The 15,836-nt window shown below is 37.4% G+C and overlaps 1 protein-coding gene across 3 annotated transcripts in view; it reads right to left on the minus strand.

The window, feature by feature from the left end:
* LOC129764998 (insulin-like receptor) overlaps positions 1-15,836 on the minus strand; it is a 551,253-nt gene that overhangs the window by 444,354 nt on the left and 91,063 nt on the right. For all 3 annotated transcript variants that reach the window (XM_055764732.1, XM_055764729.1, XM_055764737.1), the window contains exon 2: positions 13,703-13,823. The gene's annotated coding sequence lies outside the window, so the exon portion shown is untranslated. The remainder of the gene's footprint in view (positions 1-13,702; positions 13,824-15,836) is intronic.

Below are 15,836 nucleotides of genomic sequence, written 5' to 3' on the forward strand. Positions count from 1 at the left end.
CGTCTAAACTGCTTAACTAGTCGCTTGTGATCTTTTTCACTGACGGAGCATCCATTTTTGCCGTTCTTCACCTTCCGGTCGATGGTTAGGTTCTCGAAGTATCGTTTTAGTACTCTGCTGACCGTGGATTGGACGATTCCCAGCATCTTACCGATGTCCGGATGTGACAACTCCGGATTCTCGAAATGAGTGCACAGGATTAATTTACGACGCTCTTTTTCGTTCGACGACATTTTTCCAAATTTACGAAAAATTTACAGTGAAGCATGGCCAACGTGATCTATACACTCTTATCTGATTATAAGCGAGAACTGAAGATATAATTTCTAACAATTAAATTTCTACAGCGTTTTTTCCGTGATGCAATTTGATGTGACACACCCTTTATATACCATTGAATGGACAATTAAATACTTGTTCGAAGAGCCGTGGGTAGATCTAGGTTTCATGTTGTAATTTATAAATAAAGCTCTATTTAACAAAAATAGAGCTTTTTTTTTAATTTATCAGCTGAACCTAAGTTCAAACCTTCTCATACTTGGGTTTCTCTGAGCAAACAATAAGAGTCAAAAACCCACAAGACTTGGTTAAGATCGGTCCACAAATAGAGGAGTATCAACTGTCTCATGAAGTCGTTGTCACGTCACGCTAAGTATTCGATCCATTCCAGCGTGACGTGGTAACACAAAACACATAAAATTAAACGATATTTTAGTGAAATTGAGAACATTTACTACAAGAATCATCAGTTGGAGAATATTTTATATTGTCTGTCAAATACTTTTGTGACGAAACAAAACCTGACTTTTTACTGTTTCGGGCTGTTGAACATTAATGTGCTGTGGAGGAGAGGTGCTTAACCCATATCCTGTGGACCATCAACCTCCACACACAACGCAGCTACATTCATCGTCTCACAGGTGCATGCCATGCTGCTGTACGACCAATAACGGTTGCTCGAGTTTTCACCACCACTGACGCATTCTTCGGATGAAGATTTAGTTCATACTGGTTTACTTGAAATAATTATTTATTGTCAAAATTTCAATAGAATGCGTAGTGCGGCGAAAATGAAACAAATATATAAAACGGTTAATGCTTGCCGGTACAATGTAATACTGGCCACTGAAACCAGTTGGAACGACACAGTGAAAAGTGAAGAATTATTTGGTAGCAATTTAACGTGTTTTGGTGTGATCGGGATTTGTCATTGTGTGATAAAAAATCGGGGGGTGGTGTACTCATTGCTGTAGATGCCTTGTAAACGCAGTTCGTATTCCTAGTGAACAGCATAAAAAATTTGATGATGTATGGGTTAAAGTATGTATTAATGGCCAAACACATGTCTTTGTATCTGTCTATTTCCCTCCTAATTTTGCCAAAAAACATTCTTATGAGAATTTTTTAAATATTGCAGAGTCATTTATTGATGAACTCGACCCTAATATTAAAATCCATATTTACGGGGACTTCAATCAAAATACAATTGATTTCATTGTAGACGAGGAGAACGAATCAATCTTACTCCCGATTGTAGGCGAAAATGAGACATTGCAACTTATTTTCGATAAAACAAGCCAACTAGGTCTTTGTCAAATCAATCCTATTTCAAATGAACTAAATTGTTTCCTAGACTTGTTGTTTACTAATTGCACAGAAGAGTTCCATGTTTCGAAAGCTTAAATGAAAAATTCCACACCGCTATAGAATACTCTTTATTTATCGATAGCACAAGTACACGCCCGCCGATTGCGATTTTGAGATAAATTTTGATTTCAAAAAGGCAGACTACGAGCAAATTAATTGTAAGCTTAATGATATAAATTGGTCATTTCTACTTAAAGATGAAAGGAACATACACAAAGCTGTTGAAATTTTTGATGATAATCTGTATAGAATCATAAGCGAACATGTTCCAACAAGAAAGAAAAAACTTAATACAAATTCAAAAACACCAATATGGTTCACTCGTGATATTAAAAATCTTAAAAACAAAAAACAAAAAGCTCATAAAAGATACAAAGCCAGCGAAACTTTGGATAATTTAATCATATACAAAGATATTTGTAAAAACCTTGATGCGAAAATATCACTAGAATATGAAAGGTATATTACAAGGATAGAAAATAATATTAAATCCGACCCTAAGAAATTTTTTTAATTTTGCCAGCGATAAGATGAAATCTAATAATTTTCCATCAAGTATGAAATTTGGAGAATACGTTGGATCAAATGATAGTGATATTAGTAATCAATTCGCCCGTTTTTCCCAAGGTAACTACACAACCAATAACGTGGGGTTGTCAGCTGAGACGTTGCGAGAGGTGTCGTCGCATTGGACTTTGAATTCAGCAGCGGTAGTATCACCATCAGAGGCATCATGCCCTGTATAAAAATTTTGAATACCCCAAAGATAAGTACATCGTTTTTTATAGTCGAAGAAATTTCGTGAATGTATAGATTATAATTTTTTCAAGCGCTGTGAAGTTAGAACTCAAACCCATGTTGCATATGAGGATGAAAGCTATGTTCCGCGTTCGATGTGCTAATTATTTAGAAGAGTTTATTTCTCCTATGTTGTGTAACGACGCTGTGTATGTAGTGAGAGGCAGTTTCCTGAGCGTACATACACATATATGAATACTGTTTTCGGTAGAATTATTTCATTTTAAAATTTTTTAAGTATTGTATGCAAGATTAAATTCACTTCGTTTCGTTTTCGCCGTGGGATGGCGTTCGTGATCAGGATCAGGGTTTGATTATGTTAGAGGTTATTAATTTCAGAATTTAATATTGTCAGAATACTCTAATTTTAGTTTTCATTTTAAGTAAGTTAGCTAGTTGGAAGGCTTTATACATTTATATTAGTTTTTGGTTCCTGGTTTTTCAATTTCAGACACTAGATTGAGTTTATAAACTCAGATTAGAGGGTCTTTATCCATGTAGTTCTCTCGATTAGCTTCTCAGGTTTCCAAAACATAACTCCCTGCCATCATTATTAGAGTTCGATCAGAGTACGCGGGATGAATAACGAAATATATCACCCGTCTTGTTGGTTCCACAGGAATTTACTCGGTTACCTTTTCAGGTTTCGTAAAGATAACTCTTCACCGTCCGATTAGATTTAGATACGTACGTACGATAAAATAACAAAGTATAAAGCCAGTCCAATCAAATTAACAGGTTTTCCTTTGTAGGATACCAAAGATAATTTCTGCCGCGTGTATCCTTTAAGATATTTAGAATTCTGTTTCGTCGAGTGGTCGATAGTTCGCCTATACATAATCACATCACTTACCTCAGTGAATCCTGATTTTTGCCCCTCCCCATTAACAACTATCCTTTCCATGATATTCGCTAGGGAACCACGCTATAGAGGCGACCCTTCTGGCCTTCGGGCGGCGAATATCATACTAACATTCCTTCCCTTCCCCTGGTGACTGTAAGGACGTGGCCGGCGTCGTTATTGACCATTTAAAGCTCGAATCACCGAAAATTGCACAACGAGAATGATTTGCTAGTCCCAAGCGTCATTCTGTGCGTTCTTTGTGCAATTTGGTTGGTTCAGGTCAATCACGGAGAGCAACTACGAATTGTACAGTCTACCCAAGCTCAAGCTCAAGCTCAAGGTAACTACACAACCAATAACGTGGTTCGAGATTACGATTATTTTTCGTTTTTACCCGAGTGTGCAAACTCGGTCTCAATTAATAATATTACCGCTAATGAACTTCTTATCGCGCTGGAGGGTCTAGATTCATCTAAAGGTCCCGGGCCGGATGGTATCCCTCCAATGTTGTTGAAAAAGTTGGCATCGGCTTTCGTTCATCCTTTGTCCTTGCTTTTCAATTTATCGCTAAAATTGGCAATATTTCCTTCTGTCTGGAAAAAATCATTCCTACTACCCATATCCAAATCGGGTAACCGTTCTGATATAAATAACTATCGTGGCATCGCCTTATTATCTTGTATTCCCAAACTATTTGAATCTATTGTCAGTACTAAAATGTTCAATCAGTTAAAACATTATATTTCACCGAATCAACATGGTTTTTATAAAGGAAGATCCACTGCCACAAATCTGTTAGAATTTGTATCCTATTCTCTTGCGGTAATGGATAGAGGCAACGTTGTCGAGACTCTTTATACAGACTTCAGCAAGGCTTTCGACAGAGTAGATATTCCAATGCTTATTTTCAAGCTCCAACGTATGGGAGTAACTGGAACTTTATTGAAGTGGGTAGAATCTTACCTCACCAATAGAACACAGTTTGTTCGCTTTAGAGGAAAAATCTCTAATCCAGTGAATGTCACATCCGGAGTTCCACAAGGTTCTCACTTAGGCCCTTTACTTTTCATCCTATTCGTAAATGATGTGTCACTAGTGTTAACTAACCTCAACATTCTAATATATGCTGATGATATGAAATTGTACATGGAAGTAACCAAATGTAGTGACCTTGTGATTTTCCAACAAGAAGTAGATGTTTTCTTCGATCGGTGCGTGAAAAGTCTTTTAGATATTAATGTGAAAAAATGTAATATTATATCGTATACTCGAAAACATGAAACTTATGACTTCATATGTTCTCTAGGATTTGAAACTGTAGTGAGATGCGTCAAAATTAGAGATTTAGGTATAATTCTTAATTCGAAACTCACTTTTGGCGAACATTACAATACAATGATATGCTCGGTTTCATAAAAAGATTTAGTTACAATTTCAGTGATCCATACACAATAAAAACATTGTATATAAGTTTTGTAAGATCTATTTTAGAATATTGCAGTGTTGTATGGGCACCCTATCAAGAACTGTACTCCAATCGAATAGAATCAGTACAAAAACAATTTTTATTATTTGTCCTGAGAAAGCTAGGCTGGACAACATCTCCCCTTCCCCCATATGAAGCTCGTTGTATGTTAATAAATATTGAAACACATGAGAAACGCAGAGAAAATGCCACAATTTCATGTTTAATTGACTTAGTTTCACACAGGATTAGCTCTGAAAACTTACTTGAAAATCTAAATTTTTATGCACCAACACGAGCCTTGCGAGCACGGAATTTGTTCAAACCAACTTCATTTCGAACTTTATATGCTATGAATGGTCCACTTAATAGAATGATGAGAACGTACAATAAGTACAGTAATGTAATTGATGTGACAATGACGAAGAAATTATTGAAAAAGTCATTGACTGAAAGATCATTGTATTCGTGAATTACAGTTTTGGCATACATGTTTGCTGCGTTGCAGTTCGTAATTTATTATTAATACTAAAGACATGATACCTCTTATAGTTGATTTTCATAAATATAGCTATAAATTATTCATTAAGTATATTGTAATTGTAATGTAATGTATGTAATTTGTTGTCTACTATAGTTTGACGAAATAAAGAAATAATTCTTCCGGTTCGTTAAAAACGGATCTAAAAGACCGGAAATGTCATGAGCTTCCACAATTCGACCGTGAATAGTAGCAGTGGCATGGGTACGCGAAGAGGAATGAAAAAAAGGGAAAAAATTGATAGTGAGCAGATAGGATTCGAGCGAGAGAGAGAGATAATATTTGAGTGTTAAGAACTTAACCTTAAAGCGACGTGTGTGGAGTTAGACAAACAAAGTACACATCCAAATGCACACGCAAACGTCAACGGCTATCGATCAAAGTCAACGTCCAAGCACGTCAGTCAAAGTCACGTGAACAAACGCCCCTGCACAGGTACGCGCACATGTACACAGATGCATACAAAGAAATCAAAAATCTTTTGATGGTAAGATCAAATGCGTTCCACCTGTAGTGAGCGCCACTCGATGAAACAGAATTGTGCTAGCCTCTGATGTCAAGCGCCAGAGTGAACGTGTTAAACAATCACGATGTAAAAATTGGAGGTCGGTTTAGGATCACCCCGAATTTTCCCAAATAACGGCATACCGTGTGTTACAGGTAACAGGTAGATTCAATTTATACAGTTTATTTTGATGAAACTACCATAAGCAATTACAATTAGCTTGTTTCACAATGTTTCACAATCTAAAAGAACATTGAACTCATTTTGCATACAGGTCAAAAATATTTCTTCTCTGTTTTCAAAGCAATTAAAACGCAAAATGGCGCTAAAACGCTAGAATGCAGAGAGCCAGAGAAAAGTCACTATGTTATCAAATGGTCGTGGTTATGACACCTTTCATTTGACACTGCTGAGAATTTTAAAGTACTGAAAATACTGAAGTACCGTTCCTGAGATACAAAGAGGGGTAGGTTCAGGATCACCGGTCGCGTTAAGACCTCATTCCCCTATAGGATGGACCTTTGGAAGAGGAAGGGGGGATCTCAGAGGAAAGTAAGAAGTATTTAGAATAATAAAAACATAATAAATAGTATATTACTTGCTACAATACGGTAAAATTCTTCTTTAATCTTTTGTTGACAAATCATAGAACAAAGTTTATTTGTATGTTTTGAAACGGAACTGAAAATACAACATTATCGTTCAAAAGTCGGAAACCGCAAAAAGACAAGTGTTGTCACGTCACAAAAGTATTGGGCTGGCAACAGGCGAATTGAACTGCAAAATATTCTCCGACTGAAGATTCTTGTAGGAAGTTGTCTCAATTTTACTTTGATATCGTTTACTATTTGGAAATCATTTTCTTTTAGTGAGTCAAAACGTTGTCACGTCACGCTGGAATGGGTCATATGTTTCGTCTAGTACTCCAAAAAAAACCCAGAGTGTTGATTTTTGATAAAAAAATTTTTTTCGAGATGACACTAGATCTCGACGTTTCATTTCACGTTTCACAATTTTAAGACATTTGGCATCAAAATTTTTTTTTCGAAAACCCCGATTTCCTTTACTCCCTCCTTGGGTAATTTTTCGATTTTCAAAAAAACTCAAACTTTGACCGCTTTGCGCCACTCTTCCTTAAGTCCGATTGAGCTAATATTTGGCATAGGGTGGGTGGTGAAAATTTTCTATGAAGTAACTTTTTGAAATTAGAGATGACCATTTTCATTGGCACCCTATTGCACACACATATGAAAATCATGCAGTGTATAATAGTTACCAATACAGATACACTAGAATATAAATTGAAGCGTTGTTTGTTTACGATGACACAAACCAGCAAGATCATCACCTGGTCTTATAGAAGTTGGACAGAGTGTATAAGAATGGAATACGCTCGTTATTTTTCTGAATGTAGAGGAAACCGTTTTCCAGTGACAGTCAGCGATGTCAGATCTACAGCAAGGCGCGTAGAAGTATATCCTAAGGTGGGCCAACTTGATAAAACCATTCTTCAGCCATCTTGGAAGTCTACTGTGTTTTGTTTGTAAACAAAATACAATACGCTAGTGCCGAAGCTCGCTCCTGATCAGTCGGTCTCTTTCACGCTTCAAGGAAATAATTCCCCTTCTGCTTTCTTCCGTACTGTTTTCATATACCGCTCCCCTAACCCACTTAGTGACGAAACGGCCTCACCTAGTACCATAGACCCGTCTTGATCTACAGATTTGCTTCGTTTTCACACTGAGAAGAATAATTAGTATATATAACCAATTCTTGTTAAATATTACCAATGCGCTAATCATTTTCTACCGAGCTATATATAGATACATTTTATGAAAAAAAGTCACTAAGGGGTTGTGTCCGAGACACGACCGCATAGTTGACGTAGGATTCGGTTAGGCTATCTGTTGATTTCAGATATGTTTGAAGAATTACATCGTTAAACTGATTTGGTTTTAATGTCTCTGTTGAGGAACACATTGTGGTAGGAACAAAAGTTTCCTCTACTAGTGATTCCCGATAATCGTTCGATTAATCGATTAATCGAATACTTCCTACAGAAATCGATTATTAATCGAACGAATACTGCGCAACCAATAATCGATGCGAACGAATAATTTTCGTCGATTAATCGATCCAGAGAAAAAAACGTACGGCCGCTGCAGTTCCATTCTGAACTTTAATTATTATCTTTGACGCTCCCCTGAACTCGTCGGGGAAGGTCAATGCCGTCAACGCGAATTGAGCTTCGTTTACGAGTTTAGCGTAAAAGATAATAATTGATTATCAGGCTGAATGAACACTTTTTTGATTCTAGATGGCTTTCTAGCAAATGAGAAAAAAATTCCTCTCAGTGTGACGATTAATCGATTAATCGATTATTTGGGGCGATTAATCGTATCGAATATCAAACTGCTGAAAAGTATTCGATTAGCTGATGAACGATTTATTTCATAAATCCGAGATCACTGCCCCCTATTTTCATGTATTTTCAATGTCGATTTCCCCCAGGCAGCTTAGTTTTGATGTCTCTGTTAGGGACCCGCCGCATGTGTCGTCAATTTCGATCAATCAGAAGTGGGTATTTCCGTTAGGATAGGGGCTGTGATTTTTCAATTGTTCGATAGTTAGTTTCATGACATATATTATTTTCTTCAAAACAAAAAATTGTTATGGAGTGCCGAAATCTATTGACGCAAAAATTTCATCAATCCATCAAGAAATGTCTGAGCAATGTGCGTTTGAAATTGGACAATTTTCACGATGTTCTCGATTTTCGATTTTCAATTTGTACTCCAATATGTTCCCGAAAGACGTAATCCTACGTCAAAATGTAAACATACATGCCAAGCCGAAATACAATGTTTCCACTGTTTTTCTCTGATAGCCATGATTTCTTTAGGCAGTATTCTAGTCTAGAAGTTTAAATACAAGAAGTGGGTTATATCTGTGATATAACCGCAAGGTAGACGTAGAACTACTGTTGGCTCGGTAATAATTTATTTGAAATTGCATCTGAATCAATTCTTGATGCATGAATGAACGTATATTTTGAAAGATTGCCGAAACTTTTTCTTGTTAGTGTGTGGCTGGATGAGTACAGCGCGAACTTGATTATACACAGTTTTTGTTTTCTTTTCACTGTATATAATCGAATCCTGTATATAATCGAGTCGTTTTTGAGAATAAAAGAAGAATTTGATTTTTGATTCATCCCCTTAAAGTCAGAAAACACCTTTCTCACATGAAAAAAAAAATTTATCCAGATTCTCTCAGGAGGTGATGGACGATCATATTTGATGAAAAAATCCTCCTACGCATATGTTCAAATTTAAACAATGACAGAGTTATAGAGCCTTTTTTTTTGTTTCGTACTATGTTGCCTCAAACTGGCTCTACATTAAAAAGTACGCTACAGAAAATTATTATTATGCTTTCATTTGTAAGATGAGAAAATTCAGTACAGGATATAGTAGTAAAACAACTAAATTAAAGGATTTTAATAACATTTTGGAAGTGAAAAACCTCAAAGTTAATAATTTCTATTATTATTAATTTTCTCCTTAAATTAAATTAATAAAAATTAAAGCTCTCAAACCACCCTACAATTTGTTCTTTGACGCCCAACTTCTATCTTTGTTAATTTCGCTGCAATATCGATATAAACCATTCCTGGTGAAAATTCAGGCAAAATCTCAAAAAGAAAATCACGATTCTTACCCCATTGTACATGTAATAGCCACTTAAACTTATCCTTAATGTTGAATGGTTATATTTCTTCTTGAAATAAGCCATATTTGAAATATAAAAAAAAAATGAGTGGGTTATATCTATGATACAACCGCAAGGTTGAAGTGGGACTTCCTTAGCTTAGTAATTATTTGTTTGTATTGATTTAATTTTTGATTGAATAAAACAATTTCCGAATTCAATTGTTTTCAATATATTTTCTTTGTGAGTAAAAAAATTGTATAATGCCATGTGAGGTCAACTCATGCATTTGGATATATTATGTTCTTCGTTACAAGTAAATTTAATAACAGTCTATTTACGTTTGGTATGATGACATCTTGGTTTTGAAGTCTGTGTTAGACAAGCACATTTCAGTCGGAACAAAAATGTCCCCGATTTGCCAAATTCTCATACTCATCATCCTGGCAAACAAATTATAAAAAATCAATTTGTGTTTTATTATTATTTGGGATATTGTATTGGAAAGCATTGAACTGTATTTCGTAAACTCTTTTTTGGAAGGTTTAATGACCCTGAAAAGCGCCGTGTTTTATGGAATGGTTCCAATTTAGAAAACTTAGTACTCGTGGTTTTGAAAAAAACCATTTCGAACGCCCTCGATGCCGTCTTTTTCTTTTTTTTAGGATTTTTAGGATGACTGGCTGGCTCGAGAATTACGCATGTGTGAGACGGCGACCAATGTTTCGTTCATTTTTTTTCTTTTCCTTCCCAATCGTGCTTCATTGTATTTCGCTGCTGCTCTGGTTGCCCGTTTTGGTCGGTACGATTTGAGAAGCACAAAATGGACCAATCAAAATTGGACACAAAGTGCATTTGGACAATGCTTGATATTTCACAATTATTCGATTATTTATCTCAAGAAAAAATGAAATGTTATTCGTTATGATGGATGCGTAGATATATTTCCTATCAATTGATGCAAAAACCTTTGCGATCTATTGAGAAATGCTCGAGTTATAAGCGTTCCAAATCTTGCATTTTTTCCTACTTGTTCAGTGCCTAGATTTTCATTTCACCCCCCATATCTTCCGGTTAGACGTAGTCCTACGTCAAAAAAAACAATTTTTTTTTCTTCATATTTCTGTAGTTTAGACATTCAAGAATATACCCCAGAGAGGACTTTTCGGAAATCCTATTATCTACCGAGTTGGAGCCATTTTTAGTGATGCGGTATCTAACCTGACACGGCCATAACAATGAACTTCAAACGCGTTTTTCTCGCAACTAGTTTTTTCAAAGTGACGTACACGATATCTCAAGCTCTAATGAATCGATTCATTTCGAATTTATTTGAATACAATCTGCATACATCTCTCTATCGCATGAACCATTAAAAAATGATATTTTCAAAATTTTACTATTTTTTAAAAAAATCGGGAAACGAAAGAAACAGCATTTTGGCCGTCATTTTGTCTAAAAAGATGTTTTTGACGTGTTCGAGGTGCATGCGATAGCAGCATCTTTACTGATTCACAATCTGTTCGATGTTTTTTGTTTCAGATAACCAGAAGGGCTGGAATCGTGTACGCTATTACACAACTTTTTTTTTAACCCCGTCACTTCAGCAGTTTGTAACTGTTTTAGTTATGAATAATTTTTTTCTGTCAATTTTTGTTTTATTGTTGAAAGATATATGAACGAGTAATGATAGAATAGATAGTAAAAATATTCTTTGTTTTATTTTTACGGAGCTCGAAATAAAGTCCAGAATTTGCGTCTCTACACTAGAATACCCCTTAAGTGCCACACGATCCTTGAAACCCTGTTGATGAAGTCAATTTTTGCACTGTTGGGTGTGTATGAAAAACTCGCTTTCTGTTTGTTTTAAAATTTTTGAAACTGATAAACCTCGATTTTGATTAATTTTTTATCCTGCGAATAGAGAAGTTGTATTTGATGGACTTGTTTGAAAAAACCACTCTTTGTAGACTATTCTAGCCATTGTATCTTTACTAACGATATCAGAAATTTTATGGTATCTTTACCGGTGGCACGGTGGCAGTCACACACAGTTTTCGGACACTCGAAGAAATTTGTGGGTCTTTAGACATTTTGGATAAAAAAATAACAAATAATATTGTTAACTACGGCTTTAGCCGTACTGCCCAGCTTAGCTCACCTCGTGTTTTATATTTCTCTCAGGGTCGGCTTTGGCCCTCGGGAGGACTGTTTCGACCTCGGTTGGACCACCAGCAAAGCGGATTTGCGAAATGCGGACACCCGAAGCTGCCTATACAAAATGGACTGGCATTGATTAATTAATAGAATAGAGCAGAGAAGTTAGTTTTTGATGTTCTATATTTTTTCGGTTTAAAGGGTTAGTATCGGTACCGTTTTCGTTGGGGCCCTTCGTTGTCCTTCGTGGTCGTCGTCGTCGCGCTGCGGTTCACCGGTGCGGATGGGAGGGGGGAGGCGTTCTGTCCGTGATGCTCTGGACCGTATAGCAAAAGAGCGTCGCTTGGAAACGTGGTGGTAGGTGACCGGAGTTTCTCGGCTGGACACCCGAGGATGGTGTAGCGCGATTGAGGGTCCTATTCCGCAAGAGGTCTTCTCTCTCTACCTCTGTCACTTCACTCTACCACTCACTTTTTTTCTTTCACGACTCTTTTCTATCTTCTCAACTCACTGTCTTTCAACTCTCTTCTCCTCAAATTTCTGTTCCAACGATACCAAAATTCTTCACTTGCGTGTCGTTTCCTGACTCCGGACTAAGTGACCGACTCAATCCAACATCTCCTTCCAAGTCACCTCCTTTCCTATCATCCAGCTCCTTTCCTCCTCCTTCTCCCTCCCATTTCCACCGGAAGGACATCTGTCAATCCTGACAGATGTCTCTTTTCGCCCGACACGCAACCTCGTCGGGGCGATGTTGGGTTAGTATGTTTACATAAATTAAATCAAGGTATGTACATTTAACAACATTTATACCAGTCGAGGCAAAACAAAAATTGACTTACACACTAGACAGAAAATATTTACACAAACAACCTTTTGTGACCGAAGAATTTTGAATTGATCGGTAACAATATGCAACGGATTATGTCCCAATAGGTTCTTCGAGTTCAGGGACACAACGTAAAATACTTTATTATATATGCTAGATGCTGAAGTTTTAAGTCAAATGATTCTTTCAATCAACGATGATTAAAACGATTTATCAAGGCAATTGCAGAATAGAATCAAAATCAGAATAAAATATCATAGATAAAAAATGGAAACAAATTTTCGTATATGTATAACAAAAATATTTGATTGATTTGAATACGTATGGTTGAAATTCAGTTGAAATTAATATACCAATGAAATACTTATTGAGAACCGAACACCAGGGATTCCGGAGTACATGTGTCAACATCCTCTACCCTATACAATCCAAGTTCCACCGGGGCGACGACTTTCGAAACAGACAGGGCGACAGGGCGTAACGAGGGCCGCATACAAACGAACCCTCGCCAAGCTCGAGTATGGATGACCCCCTCAAGTTGAACAGTAATAAAATTAATTACAGACACAAAAGAAGGAAGCATCGGATATCCGTAAGATTAGGAAGGGCCGTCGTCCCATGCTTCCGACATTCGACGTGTTGTTGTTTTTTTTTTTCTCCGTTTTTGCTCCGACGTTAGTCAAGTTTACCAAGGGAGTTTCCTTCGTGAGCAGGAACAGGAACAGATGCAGGATTCCTCTCCTCCTTTCCCTCCTCTTTGCGAAGCGGTTCTTGTCTTTTCCACGTCGGAGAGGCGGCGGGTTAGGTGCGGCAAAAGTGTAATCGACTAACAATAACTCTGAAGGAGCAACCGAATTTGTGTGTTTGCGTTCGTTCGTGTGTGTGTGAAATGGAAACCGAAGAACTAAGAGGACCCTCTTTTCGGTCGTTGCCGAAACTGGAAAATGATGGAAATCTCCCTAATTAGATTTTAATCATTGAAAGATTGACAAAAGATGCATGCGGTGATAGACACATGGGACATTCGACGTAAGGAATCGGGGCACATTCCTACTCGGACGTAGCGATAGCGTAGCGTAATTTTTTTTTTTGATTTGCAATCCCACTTGCTATTTTTCTATCAAAACTAGAATAAATCTATGGTAATGAAGGAAACATTCACGCTGCAATTTTTATCATGGAGGGGAATTTTATGTTCCACTTACCTTTTTTCTGCAATTATGACGATGTTTTTTCAATTTGATTTTTCTGCCAGGAACTTAACAGCTGCATTTCAAGAGAACAGCACTAGCCTTCGGCCACAAAGTTTCATTCGACAGCACACATCTGAAAAAAAAGAAAACCCAATTAGAACCATTTAATCATTGTGAAAAATTAAATCTAGAAACATTTCATAATATCAAAGAAGTCACACTCAAACGCAAACAGAAAAGAAAAACAACGCAAACAGCGGAAACGTGTCCACCATGCAACATAATGCGGGCCAACGTGGATTCGGTCACGTGCCTTTCTTAGAGGGAGAACCCAAAACCTCTAAGCCAGAAGAAGGACAAGACAGGGGGAGAAAAACTCTCCACAAAACACAATAATATCGAATGATTGATATTGACTGCGGCTGCTACGTGACCCATTTAATTCGGCTAAGCGCGGCGACGACGAAGACGAAGATGGCAGATGTTTGTCCCACATTTCTTTCCTTCTTTGGTTGGAAGTGGAAAATAAGAACGAATGATGGCAAAAAAAAAATACAGGAAAATAAGGCAACGCGGAACCGAAAGCCAAAGCTGTCTTCTATTCTTTTGTCATTTGGCTTTAGGCGATTTGTTTCCCTCCATGGGGTGGATCTTTTGTTGGAGGGAAGATCTGCATGATCGCAAGACATAATCCCCAACCCAACATTTATTGTGATTAGCGGCGAGGACTTCAAGAACATTCATTTTTGGATCCATCATCGCTGCATCATCAGCATTTCTCAGCAGACAAATAATAATTGTCCACGCCAAAGGCGGCCCGGCCATTGATCTCCAGCCGATGAGGCGGCATCAGCAGCAGCAAATCAAATTCAATTGAACTCAATTGATGAAATTGGATCAAATCTGCATATCGGAACGTGTGTACTTTTCGGAAAGGGGTCACATATCTTCCTCGTTAGGTCTTCATGGGAGCTCCTGAGAACCGATCGACACACGGGCTAAACCACTGAAGAAAAATGTCCGATGAGGGCGACCTCTCCATTTGAACGTTGATTTCAATTAGCAGTAAATTAATGCGAGAAAAATCGAGGCTGGAATTCAGTCGGGACAGCGGCACACGCGGGGTGGCGCCACTTGAAAAAAATCATGATACATTGCAGACGTAATGGTGACAACACAGCCGTATTAATCCTTTGCGGTCGGAATTATTTTGACGTGGGACTACGTCTAACCGGAGTATATGGGGGGGGGTGGTAAAATGCAAACCTAAACACAGAACATGCAGGAAAAAATGCAAGATTTCGAATGCTTATAACTCGAACATTTCTTACTGGATCGGAAAGATGTTTGCATCAATTGATAGGGAATATTTCTACGCTTCTATCGCAATTAAGAAAATGTTGTTTTTCATCAGATAAACAATTGAATAACTGTAAAATGTTAAGCGTTATCCAAACGCCCTAACTGTCTGGTTTTGATTGGCCCGATTTGCGGATTCCCCTGCACAGCCTTCAAAACTAAGCAGCCTTGGGGAAATCGGCATTGCAAATAGACTTTTGTTCTCACCGAAATGTGTTCCCTAACACAGACTTCAAAACCAAGCAGCATTGGGGAAATCTGCATTGCAATTACATGTAAGTCGGGGGCATTTTTGTTCCGACTGAAATGTGTTTCCCTAACACAGACTTCTAATCCATGGAGCGTAGGGAAATTGGCATTGCAAATAGATGTAAGTCGGCGGCATTTTTGTTTCGGCTGAAATGTGTTTCCCCAACACAGACTTCTGAACCATGGTATTTGAGGAAATTTGCATTGCAAATTAATGCAGGTTGGGGGTATTTTTGTTCCGACTGAAATGTGTTCACCTGATACTAAGGTGTCTGGGAAAATCGGCATTGCAAATACATGCAAGTCGGGGGTATTTTTGTACCGACTGAAATGTGTTTGCCTAACACAGACTCCAAACCAAGATGTCTGGTTAGATGACGTTTGATTATTCTTTCGTTCACATATTTTGCCTTAGGCATCATACCAAACGTAAAATGACTGTCATTAAATTTACTTGTAACGAAAAACATAATCTATCACAATGCATGAATCGACCTTACATGGCATTATATCTTTTTACTACTATATAGAATTCAAT

This window comes from Toxorhynchites rutilus, chromosome 2 (assembly GCF_029784135.1).
Source record: "Toxorhynchites rutilus septentrionalis strain SRP chromosome 2, ASM2978413v1, whole genome shotgun sequence".
NCBI classification, from domain to species: domain Eukaryota; kingdom Metazoa; phylum Arthropoda; class Insecta; order Diptera; family Culicidae; genus Toxorhynchites; species Toxorhynchites rutilus.